This window comes from Melopsittacus undulatus, chromosome 4 (genome assembly GCF_012275295.1).
Source record: "Melopsittacus undulatus isolate bMelUnd1 chromosome 4, bMelUnd1.mat.Z, whole genome shotgun sequence".
In the NCBI taxonomy this organism is placed as follows: Eukaryota; Metazoa; Chordata; class Aves; order Psittaciformes; family Psittaculidae; genus Melopsittacus; species Melopsittacus undulatus.
The window spans coordinates 23,022-49,638 of NC_047530.1; the positions used below are offsets into that span (position 1 = coordinate 23,022).

Sequence of the window (26,617 nt, forward strand, 5' to 3'; positions counted from 1 at the left end):
AGTGCCACCTACTCTACCCAGCCTGACACCTCCAATGCCCAATGTACCACCTCTGCTGCCCAACCTAACACCTGCGGTTCCCAAAGTGCCACCTACCACAGGATCCAACCTGACAACTGTAATACACAAAGTGCCACCCACAATACCCAGCCTAACACTATGATACCCAACCTAACACCTATGACACCCAAAGTAACACTGACACTACCCAATCTAACACCTATGACAGCCAACCTAATGCCACCTCAAGTGCCACCTACTCTACCCAGCCTGACACCTCCAATGCCCAATGTACCACCTCTGCTGCCCAACCTAACACCTGCGGTTCCCAAAGTGCCACCTACCACAGGATCCAACCTGACAACTGTAATACACAAAGTGCCACCCACAATACCCAGCCTAACACTATGATACCCAACCTAACACCTATGACACCCAAAGTAACACTGACACTACCCAATCTAACACCTATGACAGCCAACCTAATGCCACCTCAAGTGCCACCTACTCTACCCAGCCTGACACCTCTGGTTCCCAAAGTGCCACCTACAGGATCCAACCTAACACCTGTAATACCCAAAGTGACACCAGCACTACCCAAACTAACACCTTTGTTATACCATCTAACCCCTATGCTTCCCAACCTGAAACCTGCAATAGGCAAATTGCACCTGCAGCTACCCAGCCTGACACCTACACTTCCCCTCCTGCCACTGCCTGCACCCCTTAACTACTGCCTGTATCCCTGCCAAGAGGACAACCTGCAAATACCCTACACTGTGTCCCCAGTGTGTCCTTACCTGCACGGGGCCCCTCCTTGGGCCTGCGTTCCAACGATGTCCCATCTGTCTCTTCACCGTCCGCTGCTCAGGCAGCCCTTGCTCTCCATGCTCACGGCCTCCAGCCCATTGGGCACCTGCAGGGTTCAAAGGCACAAGATGATGCTTAGAGTGCAACGTGCTGTGCTCCTGCCCTTCCCACCAGCCAAGTCCCCTTCATGTCTCCCTTGTAGTGAGGGGCCCAGAACTTAACAATATACAACAGAAAATGCTTAATATAAATTAAATACATGATAACACAAGTCCTACTACTAATAATGATAAGGGAAGTAACAAGGGGACAGAATGTAAAGCTAAAGGGGACAAAAGGGAAGGTTAAAACCAATGAACACAAGTGATGCACAATGCAATGGCTCAGCAGCCACCAACCGATACCAGCCCGACCCAAGCAGCGATCGCTGCCTTCCAGGTAACTCCCCCCAGTTCCTATCCTGGGCATGACGTGCTGTGGGATGGGATGATCCTTTGGCTCCTTTGGGACAGGTGTCCTGGCTCTGCTCCCTCCCAGCTTCCAGTGCCCCTCCTCACTGGCACAGCACAAGAGTCTGACAAGTCCTGGGATCGGGCTAAGTACCACACAGCAAGAGCTAAAACCTCACTGCTGATGTTATCAGCATCAGTCTCAGACAAAACCCAAAGCACAGCACTGCACCAGCTCGGGGGAAGCAAATGAGCTCTATCTGATGTTATCAGCATCAGTCTGATGTTATCAGCATCAGTCTCAGACAAAACCTGAAGTGCAGCACTGAGCCAGCTCATGGGAAGCAAACGAGCTCTATCCCAGCCTAAACCAGGTCATCACCCACCTGCATTCCCAACCGCCTCCCTCCCTGGCTCAGTGGGACAGGGCACAGTGGGGACACAGAACGGTCTCTGCAGCCAGATGCAGCCTGCAAGGCAGTAAAGAGCCCAGCCCCTTGACACACGGGTACAGAAGCACACAGACTGACACAGCAAGGGGGCCTGGTTAAGTAAGTCCTTCATGAGGGGATGCATGGGAAGTGTGCGCTGCTGGATATGTATTTAATGCTCAGAGCGGTGCCACTTGACTCCAAGGAGCTCTGATGGCCCTTCCTGCCTGGGACCAGGAGATGACGTTATCCCCTATTGCCAGCATCCCTGCACCTCGCCCTGTCAGTGACAGCACCTCAGCAGGTACCAGAACACCTGAAACCAGCAAAGTCATCCCAGAAAACCCCTCCACTGCCGGGCACTTGACACTCACTCACAGGCCTGCAAACCAGCGCTCCTCACAAAGCGGAGCTGGACCTAAAGGGCAGCATCTGTGGGGACCCGGGATGTGCAGCCCTGCTCCAGAGGGAGCCTGCCTGTCCTAGGGGTGCTGCTGCCTACGGAAGCTGTGGGGCAGGAGGAGAGTGATGCAGGACCAGCAACATCACAGCCGTGCCCCTCTCCCTGGGTGCCCTGCGGGATGAGCCCTGCTCCACACCTCCTGCTGCTCCCTGAGAGCCTACGCCAGCCTTGGATGGCAGGGAATAAAACCCCATAGACAGCACAGACGTTACCCTCTTCTCACACCCTCACCTCACAGACGTGCTCCCAGCCCAAGGCAGCACTGCCAGGAAAGGAGGGGGCTCAGCACAGCTCAAACAACCCCAGACATTCAGGGTGCTCCTGCTCAGAGCAGGGCCAGGACTGGCCCCATCCAGCCTGGCCCCAGGACCGGCACTGGCTGAATGCCCTCCAGTACCCCTAGGACAGGGCCACTCTGGGGTCACACATGGGGGGTGGGTGTAAGTTGGAACTTCCCTGCTCTCTCCCAGCTCACAGCCACCATCCCTTTCCCATGCCCTAACTCCTCACCCACACGTGCAGGGGGAGATGCAAAGACGAGAGCCTGGACACAGACGTGAGCCTCTGCTGCCCCCAGGCACAGAAACGCTTTGGCTCCCGCACAGGAAAACTCCACTTTGGCCACAGTGTTCCCAGTCAGCAAACACCCATCCACACCAATACATTCAGCAGCTCTAAACCCTTCCTTAGCAAAGGATGCTGACACAGGGGGCAGATGCAGCCCTATAACCTGCCACCACAGCCACTGTTGCCTCTGGGGTTACCAGGGCTTGCAGAAGAGCACCTAAAGACCTTGGGTACATTAGTACAGATCCTACCAGCCAGGCTGTCGAGGACAACAGCATCTCGAGGGTGCGCTGGCTTTCCCTTCAGCAGGTTTAATCCCATGGGATGAGCGGGTGGGAGCCAGGCACGTGCAGCGCAGGCAGGAGGGATGGAGCCAGCCCCAAACACATCCGTGCAGCTCAAGCCAACCTGCGGTGCCCTGCACATACCATGAGCTGCCTGCACATAAAGCACTCACGGACCTGCCCTGACAAGCACATCCCGCAGAGCTGCTGTGCCTTGAGATGGGGACACCTCTCCCGACACCCTCGCTAGGCTGAGCTGACACGGGGCTCCCTGCGGGCTACAGAGCGGCGGATGAGAGGCACTCGCCCACCCCTGCTCCAGGGACACGGTCCCATAGAGACGGGCGCTGCCCACAGGAGGGACGATCCCACCTGGAGCACTGTGCAAAGTTGACAGCTCCTCGGACACTTCCCGCCCCCAGCACCGGCTCCTGCCCCGCCTGCTCCCTTCCCACCCGCTCGGACCCTTCCTGCTCTGGAGCCACAGCATTCCCTGCTCTAGAGCCGCAGCATTCCCGGCTCTGGAGCCGCAGCATTCCCTGCTCTAGAGCCGCAGCATTCCCTGCTCTGGAGCCGCAGCATTCCCGGCTCTGCAGCCACAGCATTCCCTGCTCTGGAGCCGCAGCATTCCCTGCTCTAGAGCCGCAGCATTCCCTGCTCTGGAGCCGCAGCATTCCCTGCTCTAGAGCCGCAACATTCCCTGCTCTGGAGCCGCAGCATTCCCGGCTCTCCTCCGCTCCCTCCCGTGCTGCTCTCGACTGCTCCTGAGCCCGGAGCTCCCTCCTGCCCCGGCCGCTCTGCCCCCTCTGCCCCTCCCTCGGGCCCCGCTTTGCTTCCTCAGACAGCAGGAAAACGCCACAGCCCCAGCTCGGATCCGCCATCCAAGCCCAGCCCAGGGACGGCAAACTCTGCCCTCAGGCCTGCAGGGACTCCCTTCACAGAGCACCGCAAGGAAAGGGATGCGGTAAAGGGTTCCTTTAACGGTCTGAGCCATTCATTCCAAACAGGGCCTGTGCTGAGGGTCTCTGTCAGCTCTCAGCCTGCCCTGGTTGGATGGGTTCCCTGTGCCTACAAGTGAGGATGTGCTCTCATCTCATCTTCAGCCTGGTTCAGTTCACAACATCCATTAGCACTGAACACTGCTGATCCATATTCCTATTGAGCTAATGAGAAGCAGAAGCTGCAGCTCCAAAGGCAAAGGGGGCCACGGGCAAACTTCCAGCCTGCAGAGAAGCAGAGCATCCCACCCCTATGATCCCAACAAGACCCTCACAGAGCCAAGGATGGAGCTGGGACATGGAGCACAGCGGCTATGGGAAGGAGAGCTCGCCTGCAGGGATGCTGAGGCATGAGGAGAAGCTGGGATGTTGCTCCTGGAGTTTGGAGACTGGGATCTAAGAGCCAGGGGTGTGAGCAGTGCCCAGGCCTCATCATCACAGGCACTGCAGAGCAGCTCTGCTCACACACGTGGGCCTTGGGCCACCACAGAACCCTCGGGTGCAAGCAGGGCAGCACAGCCAGGGTGCTCTGGCTCATACAGACACTAAGGGGCTGCTGCCCTCAGCTGCACTCAAGCCCCTGCTGCTTTCTGCTCCTCCAAGGAGGCCTTCAGAAGGACCCACATGAGATGTGGGCACACAGCGTGACCCAAGGGATGGCTTCCAGGATCAGCACACAGGACAGACACCATGGAGGTTCAGTTACTGGTTAGCAAAGCCCCTCTCTAACGGCTGACACTGGGATTCAGGAGGCCCTGACACATCCCACCTCTCTTCTGCAAGCTCAGATCTGTTTCCCTCTCCCCTCTCAAGCTACGCAGATTCCTCCCCTGACTGAAACATAAGGACCACACTGTCAGCAGGAGGAGGGACAGGGACAAAGAGGTGCAGCAGCACCATCAGTGCTGAGCCCTGCACTGGAGAAACCCAGTGCTTGTCCTCACTTCTGCCAAGCACCCCACAGCCCATGCACACGATGCGGCCTCAGCCATAGGGAAGGAGCTCAGCAGAGCCATGGGGAGATGATCCCCTTCACACAAAGGGGTTACTTGGGGTTGCATGGACCTGGCAGGTCAGGCAGTGCCACCGCTCTCCCATTCACTCTCTGGAACATGGTGTTATTTCCATGTCCAGTCTATGGAGCTGCTCTAAATCCCATCTCATTGGGCCATCCTTGCCTGCTTTACTGTCATTACACCAGCCCAGATGCTACGTTATTCCCCCCATCCCAATTCCAACACACACACATGAAACCAGTGCCAACAAAACAGCTGCCCAGTCAGAATATCATCTCACTTTATTAATCCTTTTATTAGTTTTCACCCCATATGATCACAATTCCATAGATTCCCAATTTGCTGGGAAGAGGCAGAGGGAAGGAGGGGGGAATAACGTAGCGTCTTTTCCCCCTTTTCTTTAGCACTGCACTGATGCATCACACGTCAGGGTCTCTTGCCAAAAGCCTCCTCTTTCTGCAGGGAAAAGCTGCTGGGAAGGAAGTTTTGCTCCGAGCTCTAATCCCAGATTTCTTCAGGCTTCCCACGGCTCCTCCTGTGCTGGAGCACAAGAGAGAGCGCGTCCTCCGGGCTATCCCAGCACACCGGTCTGGTGCTCACCCAGCCTTGCACATCTATGGCACAGTGATGGAAACTGCCTTTAACAAGAGGAAATCACCTGCAGGGATTGCAAAAGGAAATGTCCCATAAGGTGGAAGGAGCCCACAACTAAAGCCAAAATGCAACCTTACACCTAGGGGAGGATGTAACTGCTGGAACACTGTGGGCAAATCACATGGAGACTCCACTGAAGGCACAGAACCTCAAGGGACAGTGACTTCAGGCCATTAGGGCCTGGACATAGGGCAAGGAGAAAGGACGTACCTTCGGCCATCACCTCAAAGGGGCATCCCAGTCACAACAGCACAAGCCCAGGGCTCAGCACCAGCACATGTGGCCAGTTTGGGGCTCCCCGGGCTTGTTTTCTCCCTGGGCCTCGATTGGTTGGTGTGAAAAATGGGGATGCCAACAGCCCTCCAACAGTGGCAATCTCTGCATTCACAGCACCTTCATACACAGCCCAGCCCCAAGCGCCTCTCATCTCTGATGCAAGCTTGAGGTGTACACAGAATAACCTGGCTCTGGCACAGACTTGGACAGCACAAAGGTGAAAAGTGAATTTCACAAATCCAGACCACATGAATTAATCAACTGCTGAAGCCCCTGCTAAACTGAATGGGCTCATTGCCCTGCAACCAAGCACACAGCTGGAACAGCTACAAAACACTGCTCATCTGTCCCACATCCCCTCCTCACCAGTGAATTCTTCCATCCCCTTTTTCCTTCCCATATCAATGCCTTCCACAATAACAAGGGCTCCTGCCCACTGCCCACACTCAGTTGGTACTCTTGACTTCAGTCACCTCAGTGAGCATCTCCCCCCAGGACCACAGCCCCATCACACTCTGCCAGAAGCTCTCATTGACACTTGGCTCTTTCATTATTACCTTTAAAGATTCAATCACTTCCACCTCAAGGGAAGCACTCTGGGAACTGCCAAGGCCCAGAGGACACATTCATGTGCCCCATCAATGTGCTTTAGGGTTACAGGCACCTCAACCCAGCTGACTCTCCCTCACCACACTGCCCCACCACAGCATCCATCCATTGCCATCCCTTTCCACTTGGTTATTCCCTTTCATCTTTGCAAACCTGATCATGGCATTTAAATATTGCTGTGAAATTTCAAGTTCTGGAAGGAATTTTAAGGGGTTTTAAGTTCTTTTCTCTTTTTAAAGGGAGGGGGAAGAACAAGAAAGTGCTAATTTCCTTCCCCATTGCCTCCATTCATTCCTCTGTTCTCAACAACATTGGTTTTACACTCACCAGCCTGACTACTCCACAAGAAAGGTGTATTCCTTCCTATTACATTCTAGCTCCCCCTCATGGTGTGACTCCAACCCTGACGTGCTCAGTAAAACCCCAAGTCATTTAAAGGTTAGGGAAGAGCATAATCCTCCATGTTCCCCTGGAAACAGCATTACACAAACTGCTAGAACCAGAGTAGAGGAAGCCTCCAAACACAGAGCATCAAACCCAAACCCACACAACAATCTGCCACCAAACACCATTCCTCACCTTGTTTGCACCATCCCTAAAAGCAGATGGCATCAGCCCTTTGCTTGCTCATGAGCACTCCCTCCATCCATTTGCCTCCTCCCAACTCAGCCTCCAGCTGAACCAGCACAAAACATGTCCCTGACCAACACAACCCTTACAGCCTGCACTGGCCACTGAACCCCCAGCAAAAGGAAGGTGGACAGGGAGCTGCCACACTTCACATCAGGGGTTACCAGCTCCTGCAAGGGTTAGAAATGTTCTTCCCAGGCTCACAGAAACCCCTTCCTTAACCAAAGAGAGCAATGAGACCTCCTTCAGAACAAGCTTGAAGAACTCAAAGTCATTTCCAAGTCACCAAGCACCCATCTCCCTTGCTTCAGCTCACACCACTACAGGACTTCTTCCTGCTCTCCTTCTACCACACACATCCAAGCACCAGTAAACACCAGCAAAGACCTTTACATCTCCCATCATATTCCCAATACACTGAGATCTTTCTCCAGAAGCTTTTCCAGTTAATAAAATGGTCCCAGACAAATTCTGCTTGTTATATAGACAGAGCCAGCCTTGCTTGGGATCTCTCCCAAACACACTTCAGCAGCAGCATAAGGAACAGCATCCTTTGCAGACAGAGCTGAGGCTGATACGAACACAGGCATTTTCTAGAGAGAAACGTGCCTCAGATCTCTCACCAATATGTCCATTCAGAGCTAAACCACAATTTCTCAGCTGCTTCTGGGTAATACATGGGGGTAACTTGGAACTAAAGCCATTTTACACTTATGGATGATGTGTAAAAGCATAGAGGTGTCACTTACTGTCAGACGATCCCATTTCTGGTACATAGGGTGAGGATGGAAGGTATTCATCCCAGCAGTCTTCCCTGGATTGCCTCTGGTCTTGCTCTGGAGGATCACGTGCAGACAGGAGCAGCATCAAGGCTGAGGGAACACAAACAAGCATTGACAACATTAGCCCAGCAAAAGCCTTGCTGGAGTGCTCTAAACCTATTTGCAGGTACAATTCAGCATCACCAAAGCTCTTGGAAGCATCAGGGAGTGCAACAAGAGGGAAAGGCTCTTTTGGACAGACACAAACCTCTCAGGCCCAGCAGCAGGGATCATTCATACGTAACTCAACTACACTCTACAGGATGCAGCTTCTGTAAAACCCCAACTGTGCAGACACAGGGAACAGATTGCCCAGCACACACAGAAAGTCCATCAGGATCCTCCAACAATTCCTCAGCCAAAACCCACTCCCATCTCTTGGACAATCCACAACATCCACCAGCTTCCAGGCTGCATCCAGACCGGCCTTCTTGCCTGCTGCACATCCTGAAGCAGGATTTGCCCTTAAGCTTTTGTTAGCTTCCCAAATAGCATCGCAACCCTCCCTTTGAGAACAGCAGTGCCAATACAGCTTCCTCCCTCAGCCAGCAGACACCACAAAGGGAAAGCAGGAAAGGCATTTAGGGGTGGGATGCTGGGAACAACGAGATCTGAGAAGAAGCTCCTGCAGAATATATGAAGAAAAAGAGGGACGTGAATGCCAGTAATGCCCAACTGCAGCAAGCACCTTCTCTGCCTCCAGTACCTTTCAGTACAAGCACTGCAGCCTCCAACAGGCATCTCCCTGATGCTTGCACCAGCAGGGACCCTGCAGGCCCTGCAGATGACCCAGCAGCTCCGTGCCTCAGTTTCCCCTCTCACAGACACAGCAAGGGGGCTCTGGGTAGGCTGAGATCAGGTGTGGGTAGGAGCTCATCAGCCCTCGGGCCCAGGCACTTGTTTCTACAGCACCTGGGGACCCCAGGAGTCATTCTCTTTGCTCTGGGCTATCCCAGCCTCGGGCAGCAGCTGAGGGAGAGCAGAGGAGGCACAGGACCCATGGAAAGGGCTCAGGCTCAGCTCCTCTACAGACTCATTGGGAAGCTCTGATCTTCTTCTCTGTCTGATCTGGGCTTCTTTCTCCTTCCTTGTAAATGGTGACAGTGACAGCAGCCACGCACATGCAATGCTTTGAAACATAACATCACTGTTAGACACACCTCATGTTATTGCTGCATGCTGTAAACAAGGCACAGTCCAAAGACCATACAGACTACTTACAGTAGAGGTCAAGCAAAAGGAGTTTGGGGGCCAGCAGTCAGTGCGGAGAGCAAACACCACAGGCACAGAGTCCAATGTCATTGTTTTAGAGTCCTCCATGTTTCAGTGCAAGGACCAGGGATCACTCAGCAAAGCAAAAAGCATCTCTCAACAAAGACACAGCGAGCATTTGGTCATGGCCTGGTGCCAATGCAAGCATCAACCACAGGCAGCACAAGCAGGCTCTAAAACATAGCAAGCAACTTCTCTAAAGCACAGAGCCTGCTGGCCACCCATAGCACAGGGCACAGACAAACCCTGCTCCCAAAGGGGCACCATCACCGGGTACCCTCAGGACTCAGTAGCAATTCAGAGGTTCAAGACCTTCAGCAAAGAGACAACTTTCTTCCTGCATCCCACTGTAAGGGCAGCAGGCAAATTCCTTCCCCTTCTCCCTACCTCCTTTCCCTGCCAGGCTGTTGTTCCAAGTCCTCAAGGAAGAGGGCAGCGCTAAACTCTGCCTCAAAGCACACAGAAGGCTCAAGGCAGCAGGTGCAGAAGTCAAGGAGAAGCCCATGGACATCAGACGCCAGCACCCCAACAAAACCAGACCTGCTTCTTCCCAAAGCAAAGCCAAACTCATCCTTCCCATCTCAGGAAAACACGATGCAATGAACCCAGCTCCTGCACACCTTCCTCTGCAAGCACAGCCCTCCCAGGACAATCAACAGAACCTGCTGGTGCTGCCGAGGGTAACCAAGCCCACCTGGGAGCACACTGCTCCCACTCACCTCACTGCTCACGCTGGACCTGAAGCCAGCACCAACAACCCAGTGGGTTCATGAGGACCCAATGCAAACAACAACTCCTGCACACGGGGCCCTCCGGAACGGTGCCCGCAGCATCCGAGTCCATCTCCATACGGCCGCACTGAGCGCTCTCAGGGCCCCAGAACCCGCTCCCTGTGTGCGAACGGAGCCGCCGGGGCCGCCCCGGCTCCCACCGCCCGCCCGCGGCATCCGCAGCCGCTGCTCCCGTGCCCGCCCGCGCCTCTCTCCTCTCCCTCCCCCCTCCCTGCAGCCGCAGCCCCAGCGCCGGTTCCACCCGGTTCCCCCCGCACCGCTCCTCCCTTCCCGGTTAACGCCGCCTGCGGCTCCGGCAGAGCCTTCTCCCCGGGACGCAGAACGGCCTCAGCGGCAGCCGGAGCCCGGTGCAGCCGGGGCTGGGGCTCAGCGGCAGAAGGCAGGAGCCGCTCTGTGCCTGAGCCCCGGCACCAGCCCAGGGAGGGCTCATGCGGAGACTTCCATGCACGGGGCTCTGGGTCTAAGCTCGGAACCTGCTTTGGGCAGCTCGGGCTCGCTCTGAGCCCCGCAACTGTCCCCGTGAGCCGGGCTCCAGACTCCAACACGTGGGGCTTGGTCTCCATTGCCGAGCCCCAAACCCGGTTTTAGTGACCCCGGGTCCAGCCCCCAGCCCCCGGTCCCTGGTTCTGACCCCGAACCGGCCCCGCTTGGTTTCCAGACTCCAACTCTCAGGACTCCCTTGCCCAGCTCCGAGCGCGGCCCCAGCCCAGGCTCAGCCCTCGGGCTCCGCTCCCAGCACTCGGCCGCGTGTGCCGGAGCCCGGGGCCCCTCCCCGGTGTCGGTCCCGGCTCTGCGGAGCAGCAGCGCCCGCTGGAGCCGCCGGGAGCTCTCGGGAAGGGGCCGGGGATGGCTCCGGGACACGGAGAACCGGATGCACCAGGACCCCACACTCACCCCAAAGCAGGAGCCGCCGGAACCACGCCCCGGCTTAGCCGGTGCTCCCCTTTTATACAGGTGGCGCGTGCGTCACCACGTGACTCCGCCCACAACCAACATACCCCGCCCCCTAATTAGCCAGGCCCCGCCCCTCTCGGCGATGCCGCCCGGGTCCTATCGCCCGCCTGCTCCTCCCCTGACCGCGGTGTCCCCACAGCCCCATCATCCGCAGCCGCCACCCCCGTACCCATCTGAGCCTCTGATCTCTCCCTCCTGCTTCCTCCCCGGGCACAACACGCGGAGCTTGGGGAAAGCTCCTTGTGCACAAAAGTCCAGACCCTGCTCCTGGCCATACAGGAACATACAAAGGCCACTTACTATAACCTGGTGTGGAGACAGTTCTCACAGGAGAATGGATATTTGGTACATGAACTCTGAATAACTCCGAGGGATACAGCAAGGCCGTGGGAGGCCTGAGGAAGCCTAAGCAAGCAAGATAAGAAGAAGCTGTAATTCACTGAGTGATGAGAACTGTGGACTGTTGGCAAGCGTTCGAGGTCAAGTTCTCACACCTGTGCTTAACCAATTCTATGTTAGTCACTAAGGGTCTTCAAGACAAGTATCCAATCATGATATGCCAGATTACTGTAGGTGTGTGTAAGCAATAGTATATAAGGAGTTAATGCTTTGCAATAAAGGGCTTATTGTCTGATCATATTGGTCTCTGACTGAGTCCTTTCCGCGGCAGACCCTCATCTCTATAATAAAAGAGTATTCTCAAGTTCTTGATGCTAAGAAAGATTTTGGTGTATTTTAATGCCAGGAGTGTTTAAGAAAATGTTTATGAGTGCATCAGATCTAGGGGCAGGTGAGGCTGAGAGCTTCCAGCAGGACTGTGGTTGGTTTCTAATGCACTGCCTTTACAGTTCTGGGACCTGCTTTTAAAACACTCCCATCACAGGATAAAACTTGTCTTGGAGGACTACAAGGAGATCTTTGAGGCTTTGCCATTCCCAGACAAGCAGAGGTGATTCGGAGAAAACTCCAGGAACAAACTTGCCAACAAAGTTTTCAAGCTGACAAGCAGGTATTCTTTATTGCGGCGCCGGGAGACACGGGGGATAGCTCCTCCTAACGTGTGTCTCCCTATTACTACACAAGCCATCCTTATACAGTCCCTGGGCATACATACATATTCATGAGGCTACGTATGGATTACATCACTTTCCAGAAAGCTCCCCGCATGCATACCCAAATGTGGTGATGGTCTCTGAGGATCGTTTACTTCTTCCAACAATCTTCATCATTTCTGGCAGCCTTTGAAGCACGCGCAGTAGATGCTTGTACCAGTTTAATTGGTTTGTTAGTCGGGCGGGACTAAGAGTGATTGACAAGATCCTCAGCCAATCAGAGATGTGGGGGGGCCAGCGTAGAAGCCGAACGGAAGTGGGGCGGGACTAAAAGTGACTGACAGGCGTCTCAGCCAGTCGGGGTGCGGGTTGTGCCGCCGAACCGGGGCGGGACCGTACCGTACCGAGCCGAGGCGAATCATGGGGGTAACGGGACTCGATGGAGGCAAACGGGGGGGGCAATGGCAGCTGTCGGCTCCCCTGGTACCCCATGGAAGCCACTCCGGTCCCTCCGGGCGGCTCCGTCCCCCTCAGGCGGCTTCGGCTCCGCTCGGTTCTCTTCGGCCGGTTCCGCCGCTTCGGGAGGGTTCGGCTTCGCCGCAGCCAATCAGAGGAGTGGGGGGGGCGATGCCAAAGAGGGGCGTGGCTAGAAGCTTGTCACGTGCGCAGCAGCCAATCGGAAGAGGGGGGGGGGCGCTGCCGGAGCCGGGCGGGACTAAGAGTGATTGACAATCGCCGCAGCCAATCAGAGGAGTGTGTGTGTGTGTGTGTGTGTGTGTGTGTGTGTGTGTGTGTGTGTGTGTGTGTGTGTGTGTGTGTGTGTGTGCGCGTGCGTGTGCTGTCCGAGAGGGGCGTGGCTTGCAGCTTGTCACGTGCGCAGCAGCCAATCAGAGGAGTGGGGGGGTGCTGCCGGAGCCGGGCGGGACTAGGAGTGATTGACAAGATCCACAGCCAATCAGAGGTGTGGGGGGCAGTGTAGAAGCCGAACGAAAGTGGGTCGGGACTAAGAGTGACTGACAGGCGTCTCAGCCAGTCGGGGTGCGGGTTGTGCCGCCGAACCGGGGCCGGACCGTACCGTACCGAGCCGAGGCGAATCATGGGGGTAACGGGACTCGGCGGAGGCAAACGGGGGGGCAATGGCAGCTGTCGGCTCCCCTGGGACCCCATGGAAGCCACTCCGGTCACTCCGGGCGGCTCCGTCCCCCTCAGGCGGCTTCGGCTCCGCTCGGTTCCCTTCGGCCGGTTCCGCCGCTTCGGGAGGGTTCGGCTTCGCCGCAGCCAATCAGAGGAGTGGGGGGGGCGATGCCAAAGAGGGGCGTGGCTAGAAGCTTGTCACGTGCGCAGCAGCCAATCGGAAGAGGGGGGGGCGCTGCCGGAGCCGGGCGGGACTAAGAGTGATTGACAAGCGCCGCAGCCAATCAGAGGAGTGTGTGTGTGTGTGTGTGTGTGTGTGTGTGTGTGTGTGTGTGTGTGTGTGTGCTGTCCGAGAGGGGCGTGGCTTGCAGCTTGTCACGTGCGCAGCAGCCAATCAGAGGAGTGGGGGGGCGCTGCCGGAGCCGGGCGGGACTAGGAGTGATTGACAAGATCCACAGCCAATCAGAGGTGGGGGGGCAGTGTAGAAGCCGAACGGAAGCGGGGCGGGACTAAGAGTGACTGACAGGCGTCTCAGCCAGTCGGGGTGCGGGTTGTGCCGCCGAACCGGGGCGGAACCGTACCGTACCGAGCCGAAGCGAATCATGGGGGTAACGGCACTCGGCGGAGGCAAACGGGGGGGGGCAATGGCAGCTGTCGGCTCCCCTGGTACCCCATGGAAGCCACTCCGGTCCCCCCGGGCGGCTCCGTCTCCCTCAGGCGGCTTCGGCTCCGCTCGGTTCTCTTCGGGCGGCTCCGTCCCCCTCAGGCGGCTTCGGCTCCGCTCGGTTCCCTTCGGGCGGCTCCGGCCTCTTGGCGTGCAGTTCGTAGTTTTGGCCACATGAGGGCAGCACCTCCCGTTGCTCTGAGCCACCCCTTTGCTTCCCCTCCCGCATCTCCAGCACCTGCAGTACCGAGCTTTGGACACAGGATGGCAGCAGCGAGCAGTGCCCCGAGCTACGCCGTGCCCCCCCCACCTCCAGCACCTGCAGTACCGACGCTTGGACACGAGGTGGCAGCACACGCTGCAGAAGCAACGGCCTGAGAGCAACGGCCGCTCCCCTCCCCGTTGACAGCCTCCGGGGACCCCAGCTGCTGAGTGGGGACAGTTTGCAATATTGGGGCTGGGGCAAAGTTGCTCAGGGAACTTCTATTCGAGATTCTTTCAGACTTTTATTGCTTTGTGTTTGCTTTGTGGGGATTTATAATCACATTCTTCTCTTTTGCTTTTTATTTTCTTTACACATTTTATTTATTTCCTTTTTCATTCATGTTTTTTCCAGCTGTCCTTGTCTTTTAGTCTCTTTCAGTAACTTTTTTTAGGCGTCCCATACCTAAAATGAGATAAGAAATGGGCAAACATGGGTTAGAAAATGAAAAAAATGGTTCAAAACACCTTAAGAATGGTCCAAAGTGGAACACAAGTGGCCCAAAATGGATTAAAACAAGCAAGAAATGGGTAAAAATGGGTTAGAAGTGGGCAAAAATGGCCTACAATGCGGGAGAAGTGGATAAATATGGGACAGAAACAGCCACAGACTGGTCAGAAATAGCCCCAAAAAAAGCTTTAAAGGGGTTAGAAATGGGAAAAATGGGTTAGAAATTGCCAAAACCGGCTTAAAACTGGTAAGAAATGGGCAAAACTGGGATAGAAATGGCATGAATTGTTTAGAAATAGACTAAAATGGCTTAAATAGGGTAGAAATGGGGAAAAATGGGTTAGAAACAGGAGAAAAATGGCTTAAACCAGGTTCAGAAATGGGCAAAAATGTGTTTGAAGTGGCAAAAAAATTGGTTAGAAGAAAAAATAGTTTAGAAATGGACAAAATGGCTTAAACCAGGTTAGAATTTGACATATAAGGGTTGCAAATGGCTAAAAATGGGTTTAAATCTAGTTAGAAGTGGCCACAATTGTGTTAGAAATGGTCAGAAATGGCTTAAAGCTGCTGACAAATGGGAAAAAATGGGTTAGAAAAATAAAAAAGTGGCTTAAACAGAGTGAGAAAAGGGCGAAAAAAAGAGGGAAATTTTAAGAAATGGCTTTAAAAGGGTTAGAAGTGACCAAACACGGGTTAGAAATGGCAGAAAGAATTTAGAAATAGCAAATAAAACAGTTTAGAAGTGGGCATAAATGAGTTAGAAACAGCCATGTTACGGCATCTTCTTGGAATCAGGGGCTAAGTACACACCTCTGTCCCTGCAAGTGCTGCCCGGGGCTGCCAGGAAAGCCGATCTGTGCAATAGGCTGTGTGTGTTCTGGTCTGTGAGCCCACCATCAGCTACGGTACAGGTGAAGTCTTGTCACTGGAAAATGTTGAGCAGATAATACCCTTTAGTGAGCTAGAAAGCAGCACTAACGCTGCCTGCCTGGCAGGCTAGGAAAGGCAGATACATTTGGGGTTATGCACACGAAAGCTCTACGTCCTGCCGTGGTTCCAGTGTCATTGCTCTTAGAGGTAAATGGAAAAGCAGCCTCAGGCCTCCTGCTGGGCTCAGGGATCCATCAGCTGCACCTGAGCAGCTTTGCCTGCAGGATGTGATACTTGCTATGCTGGTAAGTGACCAGTTCAAATAGGTTGAAATCAAGGTGCATTTGCCCAGAGCTGGGTGTTACTCGCACTGGTACTGGTACTTGTGGCAGCAAACATTTACCGTGACCCACCTGCTGAACAGAGCTCAGTACTGCAAATAATAAGCCAGTTTCCCCTCCCTGGCTGCATTAAAACAGGCTCCTCCAGATGAATTTAACCTCATGTCAGTGAAGCACTTTAGCTCAAGGTGCCAAAGACAAGCTTTGGCATGGGCACAATGCCACCAGACACACCAAGGAGCGTGAGGACGGGAAGCCCTTCCCTAAGAAAGAAGGGTAACTGTGGCCTTGGGCTTCTAAAGAGACCCTCAGCAGCTGTAGGGAAATGCCTGCATTCCCTGGGGTTCTAATCATATGAGCACAGGATGGTTTTGGTTGGAAGGAACCTTTAAAGGTCATCTGGTCCAACCTCCCCTGCCATGAGCAGGGACATCTTCAACTCCATCAGGGTGCTCAGAACCACATCCAGCCTGGCCTTGAATGTCCCCAGGGATGGGGCATCCACCACCTCTCTGGCCAACCTCTGCCAGTGCTTTACCACCCTCATTACAGAAAAATACTGGGGCTGACCTGTTCCTGGTTCTCCCTCCCTCCCTCCAGGCCTTGCCTTCTCCTCAGCAGTGCAGCTCCTAATTCAACAAAGACAACACCAAGGGCTGCAAACTCTGCTGGCAGTACCCAAATGTCAAGAGGAAACCAGGGACCTGCATTGTCACAACATCCAACAGGATGATTAGAAAAAACACTGGTAATTCCCCATAGCCATAGAGCTGCTGCAAAACAGCCTGCAAGCAAAGCAATTGCTGTTTAAGCAAAAAGCAGCGCAATGGTCTCCGAGCAGGAAAGCAAACCAAGCTGAGATTTCCTGGGACAATGTTTTCAATTACGTGAATGTAATTGACTGGAAGGGAAAAAACTTCTTGAATTAAGCACGTAAACAAGGTGAACAAAATAATTTCTTCCTTGTTCAAGCAGAGGATGTGGTTTTGCTCTCATTTACTGGCCCCAGGTAGGAGAATCTACATCTGTCCGGCTGTTAAAGTGTCACTCTGCATTATGCCAATGTAAGAGGAAACAAAGTCCTGCATCCACATCTTGAGCCCCAGCTCAAGAGGGACGTGGAGCTGCTCAAGCGAGCCAGAGGAAACCATGGAGCTGCTGCGAGGGCTGGAGCAGCTCTGCTCTGGAGCCAGGCTGAGAGAGCTGGGCTGGGGCAGCCTGGACAAGAGAAGGCTCCTGAAGGGGAGACCTGAGAGCAGCTCCAGTGCCTAAAGGGGCTGCAGGAAACCTGGAGAGGAGCTTGGGACAAGGGCCTGTAGGGACAGGCCAAGGGGAATGGCTTGAACCTGCCCAAGAGAGGGGAGACTGAGCTGAGCTCTGAGGCAGAAGCTGTTCCCTGTGAGGGTGCTGAGGCGCTGGCACAGGGTGCCCAGAGAAGCTGTGGCTGCCCCATCCCTGGCAGTGCTCAAGGCCAGGCTGGACACAGGGGCTTGGAGCAACCTGCTCTAGTGTGAGGTGCCCCTGCCTGCCCGTGGCAGGGGTTGGAGCTGGATGAGCTTTAAGGTCCCTTCCAACATGAACCATTCCATGATTCTGTCAAATGTAGAAATGGGGAGGATAACTACAGGCAAATTACAGACCAATCGATGAAAGCAGAGAGTAAATGGATTTCCTCTCTCGGCAAGGTCAGAGGAGCATGTGCTACGATTACCAGACATACCTCCGCTCTCTTCTCCTGCTTCCCAGTTGCAGAAACCTCTCTTTCCTTTTTGGTCTTGCAGATGAAACAAAGAGGCTAAAAAAGTCTTCTGGAGCTCTTGAAAGGGTCTGTTCTGGCACACACAGTGTGCACATGGCTGCACGCTGCTCTGAAACAGAAGGGTTCTTGTATTTACCTAAGAACAAGAACTGGGTTTTTCTCAAAGCTCAAGAAACCACTGATGTGGGTCCACAGCATCAACGCTGATGAGGCCGATAGGCGGGTGTGCAGCCTAAAAAGAACGCATGATCAGGGTGCAGGTCACGTGTAAAACTCGCTCAAAACAAACACTCATATAGGGCATCGTGCAAGCAGGGTATTGCTGCAGCAGCCGTCCCTTGAAGAAATGGCTGGTTTTACAAACCTGTCTATCCTTACATCATCTTTATGTTCCTCCTCCTCGTACATATGAACATAAATTGTTAACAAGTTAAGCTCAGGTTCTGGAATTTTAATAAAGGTGAAGACACCCACAGGATTGCCCAGGAAAGTGACATTTTAAACGGATAATGTGGGAAGAGACATTCATGGTTGAGGGGTGGGAAGGCAAACACCCAAACCAGGTTTTTATCTCACTGCCAATGGAAAAGGCGGTACCTTCAAAGGTCACCCAGGCTGTCTGATGACAGTTTGTAGCACCTGTGTCACAGCACAACCAAAACCGCAGACAGAGGCAATGGCAGGAAACGAAACACAGGACAGGAAAGGCCATTTAAATATGAAAAGGTTTACTCTCAAGTAAACCAGTCACCGGAACAGGTTGCCAATAGAACTTGTAGAGATCTCCTTGGAGATGTTCAGAGGGGACAAGGCACCAGAGGCTGAGCAAGGGCTTGGAGTAAGCATCAGGAAGTCCCTTCCAACCTCACCCACTCTGTGAGCAAGGCAGGATGATGGCCTTAGGCTGTCAGTCAGAAGTAACTCACAGCATCAGCCCCTGTTTGGGAAACACAGTCACACCTAGCACAGGCAAACAGCTCTCCCAGCTTTTCTTTGGGGCTCTCCTCATACATCTCTTCTGGCCTCAAACACCAACAGTGACCCTCCCTTCCCTCTTCCCTGCTGTGACCCAAACAGCTGCTGCAGTGTTCCACATAAACACGCTTCCTGCCCTGCTCCACCACAGCACCTCACAACTGCCAGATGGTATCTGAGGGGCTGATCGGCGTGTGGTGCAGACATTGGATGTAGCTCCCACCTTACTCCCTGATCGCATCGGTAACAATGGCTAGAGCATGGCTGCGTAAGGAAAGAGCAACTGATGTCACCCACCCACACGCGTGGCACCTCACACTGTCCCACACGACAGCTAGACTGGAGAGGCATGGATCTGACAGATGGACCACTCACTGGATAAGGAATGGGCTGGCTGGTCACACTCGGGTCCTCTCCTCTGCATGGCCTTCCTGGCCAGCTGTGCTGCAGCACTTCCTCTGCCTGATGCCACTGGGTGCCTCCTGAGACAGGGACACTTGGGACCTGTCTGCATCCTGCTCTCCTTTACTCACCACACCATGCTCTCACCATCGAGCTCCAGCCAGCAGCTTCTCTCCTCTCACAGCTCACAAAGCCAGGAGAACACCCATCCTCTTGTTCTATGAGCAGCCAACCGCCATCAGCATCACTGCCATGAAGTGTTTCAGCTGGACAGGTACGAAGAGTGAAGAGGCAGTGAGACAATTCCCCACCAGCTGTGTTGTACGCTGACCATCAACACCAATTATATAGTCCACCACGGAGCCCTTCAGGGCCTAGAGCTCTCTCTTACCACCTCCGTTTCCATCAATGCAGGGTACAAGAAGTGAGGCTTTTTTGCCACCAATGTGAGATACCAAGGCCTCGGTTCAGTTGCCAGCCCGAAGCCTGTGCTCAAACAGGAGTGGAGGCTGCAGCCCTGCCACTGACCCCACTGTGGCCATGTCCAGCTCCATCCCTGCCCCGGGCACCCAACCCATCTTAAGAGGCCATCTCGGAGCATCAGCCTCCACCTGAGGAGGGTTGGAGAGACTTTCTTCAGCCTAGAGAGAGGCTACACCCTGCGCCAAGGTGCTTGGTGCACCCACCTCCCTGCCCAGAGCTGTGCAAGCACAACTCAATCCAGCACTCGGCTGGAGGACCCTGCACGGCACGGTCTAATACCAGCTATCACATCTTCCATCTTGCTTAGCTTAGGTTTCAGCACAGCTGCTGAGCACCACTGCTAGCCACCAAACACACCCGTTTAGGAAGTGCTGCGTGATGAGGTGCTAGACCTTAGGGGAAAGTTCTGCCATCATTTCTTTAGCCAGCAGATAGACACTGAAGACCAAATGGGGATAAGATCTCCTACGCAGGAGGAGGAGGTGCTCTGTACAGGAGTCACCTCAGTGCCTGTGAGTGCCTAAGACACTCACATATCCTCCAGCAATTGAGTTATTTGAATTTTTATGGGTCACTGAAGTCTGGTTTTGCAGCAAGTGCTCTCACCAACTGACCACAAGGAGGTCTGAGTTGCTTGCAGAGGTAAAGAACTGCTTACCCAGGCCTGTTCAGTCATGGTGCTCCTTCCTAGATCTCTGAAAGCTGTAGGGTTTCACCATTTCAGTCTCCTGCAGGAATGACAAAAAAACATACTTCAAATTCAAAGGTTAAATTCCTTCCAAAGTGCATTTAGATGCAAGCAGAAATTCAGCAACATATACATAGAATCACCAGTTCAGAGAACTGTTCCTTCTGCAGGCCACACACAGCCACTGTGCACAGGATGGGCTCTGACAACAGCTGGTTTTTATCAGCCCCCGAGCTCACACTCTTCACATCACCAGTTGTCTTGCAGAACATCCTGCAGGCAGTGTGACACAGACTCAGGAGCTACTGCTTACATCTGATGGACTTTGCAGGGTGGCAGAATGCCTGCCTTGAGCAGGAGCCATCTCACGCAGCCCTTCATGGCAAGTTCCTTGTTTTGCACTGGTGTTCCCTCTTTCAGGTGTGTCTGAACTCTCTCCTGGAATGCACAGCCTTAAAACCAGGTTAATCCTTCCAATCCCCATTGCCCTCACAAGGAGTGGACAGCTACATGCCTCACTCACTTACAGATAATATCTCTACCCTTTTCTTTATGCAGCACTCGTGATTAAAACATTTAGACATTGTTTAGCCAAATGCTCCTCTACGTTTCTATGATACAACATTAGATACAATGACTTACCTTCTTTTGCTAGACAAAGCTCCAGGGTAATGGATGTTTTGTAATATCAGAATTAGCAGTGAAATTCAGAATACTCTTTACCCACGCCCTGAAATATTTAACAGAAAATGAGGTAAAACCCTCCCTTACCTCAACTTCCAGACAATAACCCAGGAAGGACTGCTTCAGGGCAGCGTACTCCTGCCTACAGAGAACAGACAGCAAAAATAGCATCTGAAGAAAGTAACATTATTTTTCAAACCCTTTACTCCAGTTTGCTCCCCCAGTCACATTTTCTTGCTACTTTCTGTTGCTGGGTTTCCTTTTAGAGAGAGCAATGATTTATGGGAGAACTCCTGACTTTCAACCAGCTGTAGCCACTGCTGAGATCAGGGAACAGACCTGGGCTCAGTTAGGCAGGGAGTAATCCCCTTTTTCTCCATGCACCCCCACCCTGTTAAATGAACACAGTATACTTGAAAGTATTTTTATTGTATGAAAACCTAACACAATCAGCAGAAGGAAATGAGGGAGAAACTACAAAAATGAATAAACCAAGCGCTCAAAGGCAGAAAATGAGCACTTCTCCACCTACCAATCCTACTCTAGTAACTGTATGTGCTATAGTATTAAGTAAAACAGTTCAGAAATGAGTTGATGATTAAACGGAAGCTGACTGAAGTTTCTCAATCTATTTTCACCTTCCCCTTGTGCTGCTGGAATCACACAGACTTGCTCTGACGTTAGAGAGCTGAGAGCATCGTGTCCCAGAATATTTCCTCTCTTAGTTGTGAGCAGTGCTTGATTCAGAACCCAGACCTTGCTTAAAGAGTCAGCTTCTGTCTGATTTCTATTGGTGTCAGTTCAAATCCTACTGCTGCAATAGGAAGTAAAAGAATTCTTTGGACTCCACCTCCACAAGGCAGAGTCTTAAACGAATGAAGCACACCTCCTCTGACCCTGAGACACATCCCTTAACTCCGGGTGCCTCAGAGGGTTAGACAACATTTAAACCAGCCCAGCAGTGGTGGATGCTTACACACAGCAGGCCCTTGTCTCCTTCAGCTGAAACCAAGAAGTCTTGCAGAGGCAGAGGAAGGTAAAGGGACGGTTTCCCTCAGCCGTGGGGTGTCTGGAGGTTTGCACAGGGACAGGGGAATTGGCTTCAGGTCCCACAGATCTGACACAGCCTCAGAATCCAAACCCAGATAGTCAGGGATGATTTTCAATTGCAATCCCAAGTACTATCAGCACCCCAGCCATAAGAACTGCACATGGCAAGTGACCCCTGTGGTGCTCAGAGCCACCGATTTTCTTCAGAGCAAAGTTTTTGTTAAACATGTTTCAGCACCTATTTTTGATATGGTTCTCCTTGAAGGAATACATAGGCAGGTTCCTTTGAAGCTGGTCTCAATCCAGTTCAGCTCCGTCAAGTTAATGTAGCTTGTCCCAAGCATTGTGAAAAAGGAAAGCAATGTCAGTCTGTGACAAGTTCTAGATTAGGACTAAGAGGACCTACGTTTTCTTCAAGGACATTTAACTGATTCGCTGGGTGACTCTGGAAAAGTGATTTAATTCCTGAGTACCTCAGTTTACTCATCTGAAAGTGACACTGACCTCTGGATAAACTGTACATTGGCTGCTAAGAATCAGGCAGGGGAGTTACAAGGAAAGACTTAACGAAATCCTAATATTCTCTAGGGCCAGCACATTAAAAAGCTCTGCCTCAACAATATGTGGAAGATGCCTGGGAGCTCAATGATCCAACACAGTTACACAAAGACACAAAACAGAGAAAGGAGATTTAAGCAGTAAACTACTGCTCTGTTAATTTAGCTACCAATTCAGAGAGGCAGTGTTTCATGTTATGCGCCATTCATCATCAGTTAGTATCTGTGTGCCTGCTAATAGAGCAGTAACAGCAGTGCAAGTAGTATTTGACATGTATTTGCTCTCTCTTGTGCCACTCCTTCCCTTGGGAGGGACACATATGCTGTAGACTGTCTTGCTGCAGTAGGATTGTTTTAAATACACTGCCTTGTAAGAGAAAGCAGCGAAGCACTTTTGAAAACTACAAGTGATGATATTTGTGATGGTTCATTCAATAGCCTCAGGTCAGCCTCCAAGAAAATTCAGTGACCTGAATGTAAACAGGTCGACAAAAGATGCACAGAGTTTTTTATCTCAGTTCTGGGGCCCTCAAGGAGGGGGCATACACAGACTGAGAGAGAAAAATGACTCTCCTTATCTTCATCAGGACCTAGTTATTGCTTTCTGATTCCTCATTGTGAAGACTGAACACACAGGAAGTATAATGCTAATAACAGAAGTGTTTCTCACTCTCATCACTAGTGCGAGTGCATCATACGTAGCCTTGCAGAAAAAGTAGACTTTTGTACTATACAAAGAAAGAGAATTCTGCTTTCTTCTATGAGCACCATATGTACAGGAGGAGATTTACCAAGGCAGAAACTGTAGCAAGACAGCGACTGAATCTCCTGAATATTCATTAACAGATACCAAATTTAAAGGGCACTTAATAAATGCTAACCATGTTTGCCTCAGTGCAGGTACACTCTGAAGTGTTTCTGGAATCCAGTATCAGAAACAGTGAGGTCAGATCCAGGTATTCCCTTGAGATGGTTGTAACAATGCCACATGCCTGTTAAAAAACAATCAAGATCAAATGAGTGTTTCTGAAGAGTGCAAAGACAAGCTTGGGGTTGTTTTAAACCTCAACAAGTGTTTTGCCCTCAGCACGTCAGGTAAGCAAAACCTAAACATGCATTACTGCGAGACTAGTCAGCTATAACATCACATCTATAGAAAAGCAAGACCAGTAGAAGTGAATGCGGACTAAGCACACCATCATTAGATAGTTCAGGTTGCTACATGTGGTGCCAAGTATCAGCACAGCTGGATTCTTACTAAATTTCACTGCCATTTAAGCCCTCCTCACTTAACTGTGTTTAAACCTAGGTACTAGTTCTCTCAACTACAGCATTTAATTGATGTAATCAATTATTTTCCTTGCTCAAAATTAAGCAATAAGGAAAAGTAGCCTCAGAGGCTGAAGGATTACACCTACCATAACCTATAGTTCCAATCATGCCCAAGATGAAAACCCAGAAGAGAACCCCAGCTGTGAAGCTCAATAACACAAGGAAGAGCAGACTCACAATCATTGCAATGAACAGCCCACTAGAAAGACAACAAACAGAAACACAGGGAGAACAAGTGTGAGAATCTTTCTTGCACACTTCTTACTCCAAATGAAGGTCACTTCATGTCATGTAGGAGAAGGGTTTGTAACCCATGTATTTCAAAATCTTCCTTATGAAATACTTCCTCATGGCTCTCTGCTGTTAGAAACAGATTATATATGATGGTCTCACAGGACACAGCCAAAAATGTTTGTGCACACCAGGTTCTCAGGGTATCTGAACGGGACCAGTACAGGTCTGGTTTGGTCATGTACACTGGCTGACCAACTCACTGCCTTTTTCACACCATGGCCTAGTCTCTAGCACAGAAAGTTAAACTGGAGACATACCTGTGTGTGCGGGGAGGTTGCTGATTTATGTCCTCCATTAAAAATCCCTACTTGCAAAGAAACAATATTAGCTTATTTGAAAATGACTTTCTCTCCTTTGGATGAGTCTTCATTTTTCATACAGATTTTTAATTTTTTATCATTGAATGCACTATTTTCTATTTTTGACAGCCTGTGCCTCGTTTACACCATCTCTAGTTCAAAGCATGGAAAAATAAACAGCAGCTCCTTATCTCCCCCCAGTTTCTCTTTTCTCCCCAGTACCGCGCACGACGTGCTGTGGTATGTATGGAATACGCTTTTGGCTAGCTCAGGTCCGGTGTCCTGTCTCTGCTCTGTCCCGCCTTCTTGTGCCCCTCCTCACCGGCAGGACCCGAGCAACAGAAAAGGCCTCGATCGCGGTAAGAGGGACCGAGCAACCACTGAAACATCGGTGTGTTACCAGCGTTATTCTCAGAGCAAAGGCGAAACTCAGGCTGCACCAGACCCTAGGGAGAGAATTAACTCTGCTGCAGCTGAAACCAGGGCAGAGGGAGAGAGAGAAGCACAGGGGCAAGGCGCAGGATGCAGGGCCAGGAGCCTCCGAGGCGCCTGAGATTCATCAAGGCAGATTAAGGCAGAATCGAGCGCACTGGGGGCTCCTGACCTGGCCTGTCTCCGACAGACCGCAACCCTGCCGCACCGGGCGGCCGGAAGGCAGGTGACTCCCCTCTGCGCATGCCCAAGGCACGGACGGGCCCACTCCCCTCCCCGGTAACCCCGGACCCCCGGTGGGCTCGGGTCTCACCTGCTGCTGCCGGGCCCCGGACCCTGCCCGCCGCCATGCTGCTCCCGGGGGGCTGCGCATGCGCACACCGGAACGGCGCGGAGGGACCGGAACCGGTGCGCGAACACTCCACGCGCCCGCCCACACCCCAACGTGGAGCGGCGGCGGCCATTGCTCAGCGGGAGCCAGCAGCCACCACGTGACATCAGCCACGTCCGGGAACAACAGCAGAGCCCGGGCTGCAGTACCGAACTCTGGACACAGGATGGCAGCAGCGAGCGGTGCCAGGCGCCACACGAAGGCCCCCCCCAAGCCCCGCTATCTACAGTACCGGGACTTGGCCACACGACGGCGCAGTGAGAGGTTTCCTGACGTTCGGCCCCCCGGCCTGTGCCCACTGCAACGGTTGGGATGGGGCTCTCTGCCAGCCCTCTGCCCACGGGCACAGGTATCACTCGGGCTCTCCGGGCGGGCTGAGGCTCAGCTTCAGCACTGCTGATAGTGTAGCATCATTAATCCGTGGTGCAGACTGGGTTGATGGCCTCTGTCAGGGAGCAGCAAAGACTACCTGCCCCCCAAACATGGGGATAGGCAGGAGGGCGTTCAGTATCAGCAGGACCCTCGTGGCCAGATGCAGTCACATGGGCACAGCGAGCAGAGCCAGGGCTGGTGACCAGGTCCATCGAAAGCCACAAGTGATGATCAAGGCCCAGGGTCCCCCAGGAGCATGGGGCTGAGCTACAACATGCACCCGATGGGTCCATGCAGGGTAGGAGCTGCCTACAAGGCATCCACCCAGCAGACAGGGCTGTGGACCAGCACAGCTACAACAGAGCACAGAGGGCTCAGTTTTGAGCACAGCTGTGACTCCCGCAGCCATGGGTGTGGGGCCAGCTGAGGCTGCCCAGGGAAATTAAAGCTTATTAATGCCCTTCAGACCCCAACAACTTTAAAATAAATCTAAAAGTCAGTTTACACCAAATAAGCTTTTTTATTGCTCCCTTTCAGTAAAGCAAGTGAGCTTACAAGAAAATGGTGCCATTTCATCCACTCTGGAGCTAGATGACTGTTACACAAGGAAACACAATTTGAACCTAAGACCTGAGGTCTTCATGACTTCAGAGCTATTTTCCCATGCAAAAAAAAAATACTCAAAGAAAAAAATCCTACCTTTATATAGGCCAGGTTGGATGGGGCTTGGAGCAAGCTGGTCTAGTGGAAACTGTCCCTGCCTGAGGCAGAGGATTGGAACTGGATGAGCTTTAAGGTCCTGTCCAATCCATATTGTGATTCTGTGATTCTATTTGTAACCAGAAATAATGCTAGTGACCACTGAGAAAAAATTAGGGTCTGATCAACATCAAGAGAAGTGAGATGCCTGGGGCAGAATTATTCAATATTGATTACATATCCATAATATCAGGGTTCAGGCTCTGAGCAAGGCTGACCTTGTAAGTAGCAGAGTCATCCAGTGATTCTTGCCTGGTTTCTCTGTTCTTCTACTCCAGAGCTGGGAAAGCCCCTGTAGAGCCAAATCAGCAAACCTTTAGTAAAAGTCACAGTTAATACCTT

At 52.5% G+C, this 26,617-nt stretch overlaps 2 long non-coding RNA genes across 14 annotated transcripts; both read right to left on the minus strand.

Annotated features, from left to right (window-relative positions):
• Nucleotides 1-5,281: 5,281 nt before the first annotated feature.
• Nucleotides 5,282-11,010, minus strand: LOC117435981 (uncharacterized). Of its 3 annotated transcripts, none has more exons than XR_004549526.1 (3): nt 10,966-11,010; nt 7,937-8,059; nt 5,282-5,676 (listed from the first exon to the last, which is right to left on the minus strand). It is a non-coding gene; the product is annotated as an uncharacterized lncRNA (long non-coding RNA). The 3 variants fall into 3 exon arrangements; XR_004549528.1 differs by lacking the exon at nt 10,966-11,010 and adding an exon at nt 10,703-10,737; XR_004549527.1 differs by lacking the exon at nt 10,966-11,010 and adding an exon at nt 10,000-10,021.
• Nucleotides 11,011-14,480: 3,470 nt separating this feature from the next.
• LOC117436110 (uncharacterized) lies at nt 14,481-25,167 on the minus strand. 11 transcript variants are annotated; one of them, XR_004549586.1, is made up of 10 exons: nt 25,067-25,081; nt 23,815-23,927; nt 23,278-23,388; nt 20,877-20,931; nt 20,076-20,145; nt 19,082-19,200; nt 18,908-19,014; nt 17,519-17,666; nt 15,398-15,512; nt 14,481-14,542 (listed from the first exon to the last, which is right to left on the minus strand). It is a non-coding gene; the product is annotated as an uncharacterized lncRNA (long non-coding RNA). The 11 variants fall into 11 exon arrangements; XR_004549587.1 differs by lacking the exon at nt 18,908-19,014; XR_004549585.1 differs by lacking the exon at nt 18,908-19,014 and having other exon boundaries at nt 19,066-19,200.
• Nucleotides 25,168-26,617: the final 1,450 nt, after the last annotated feature.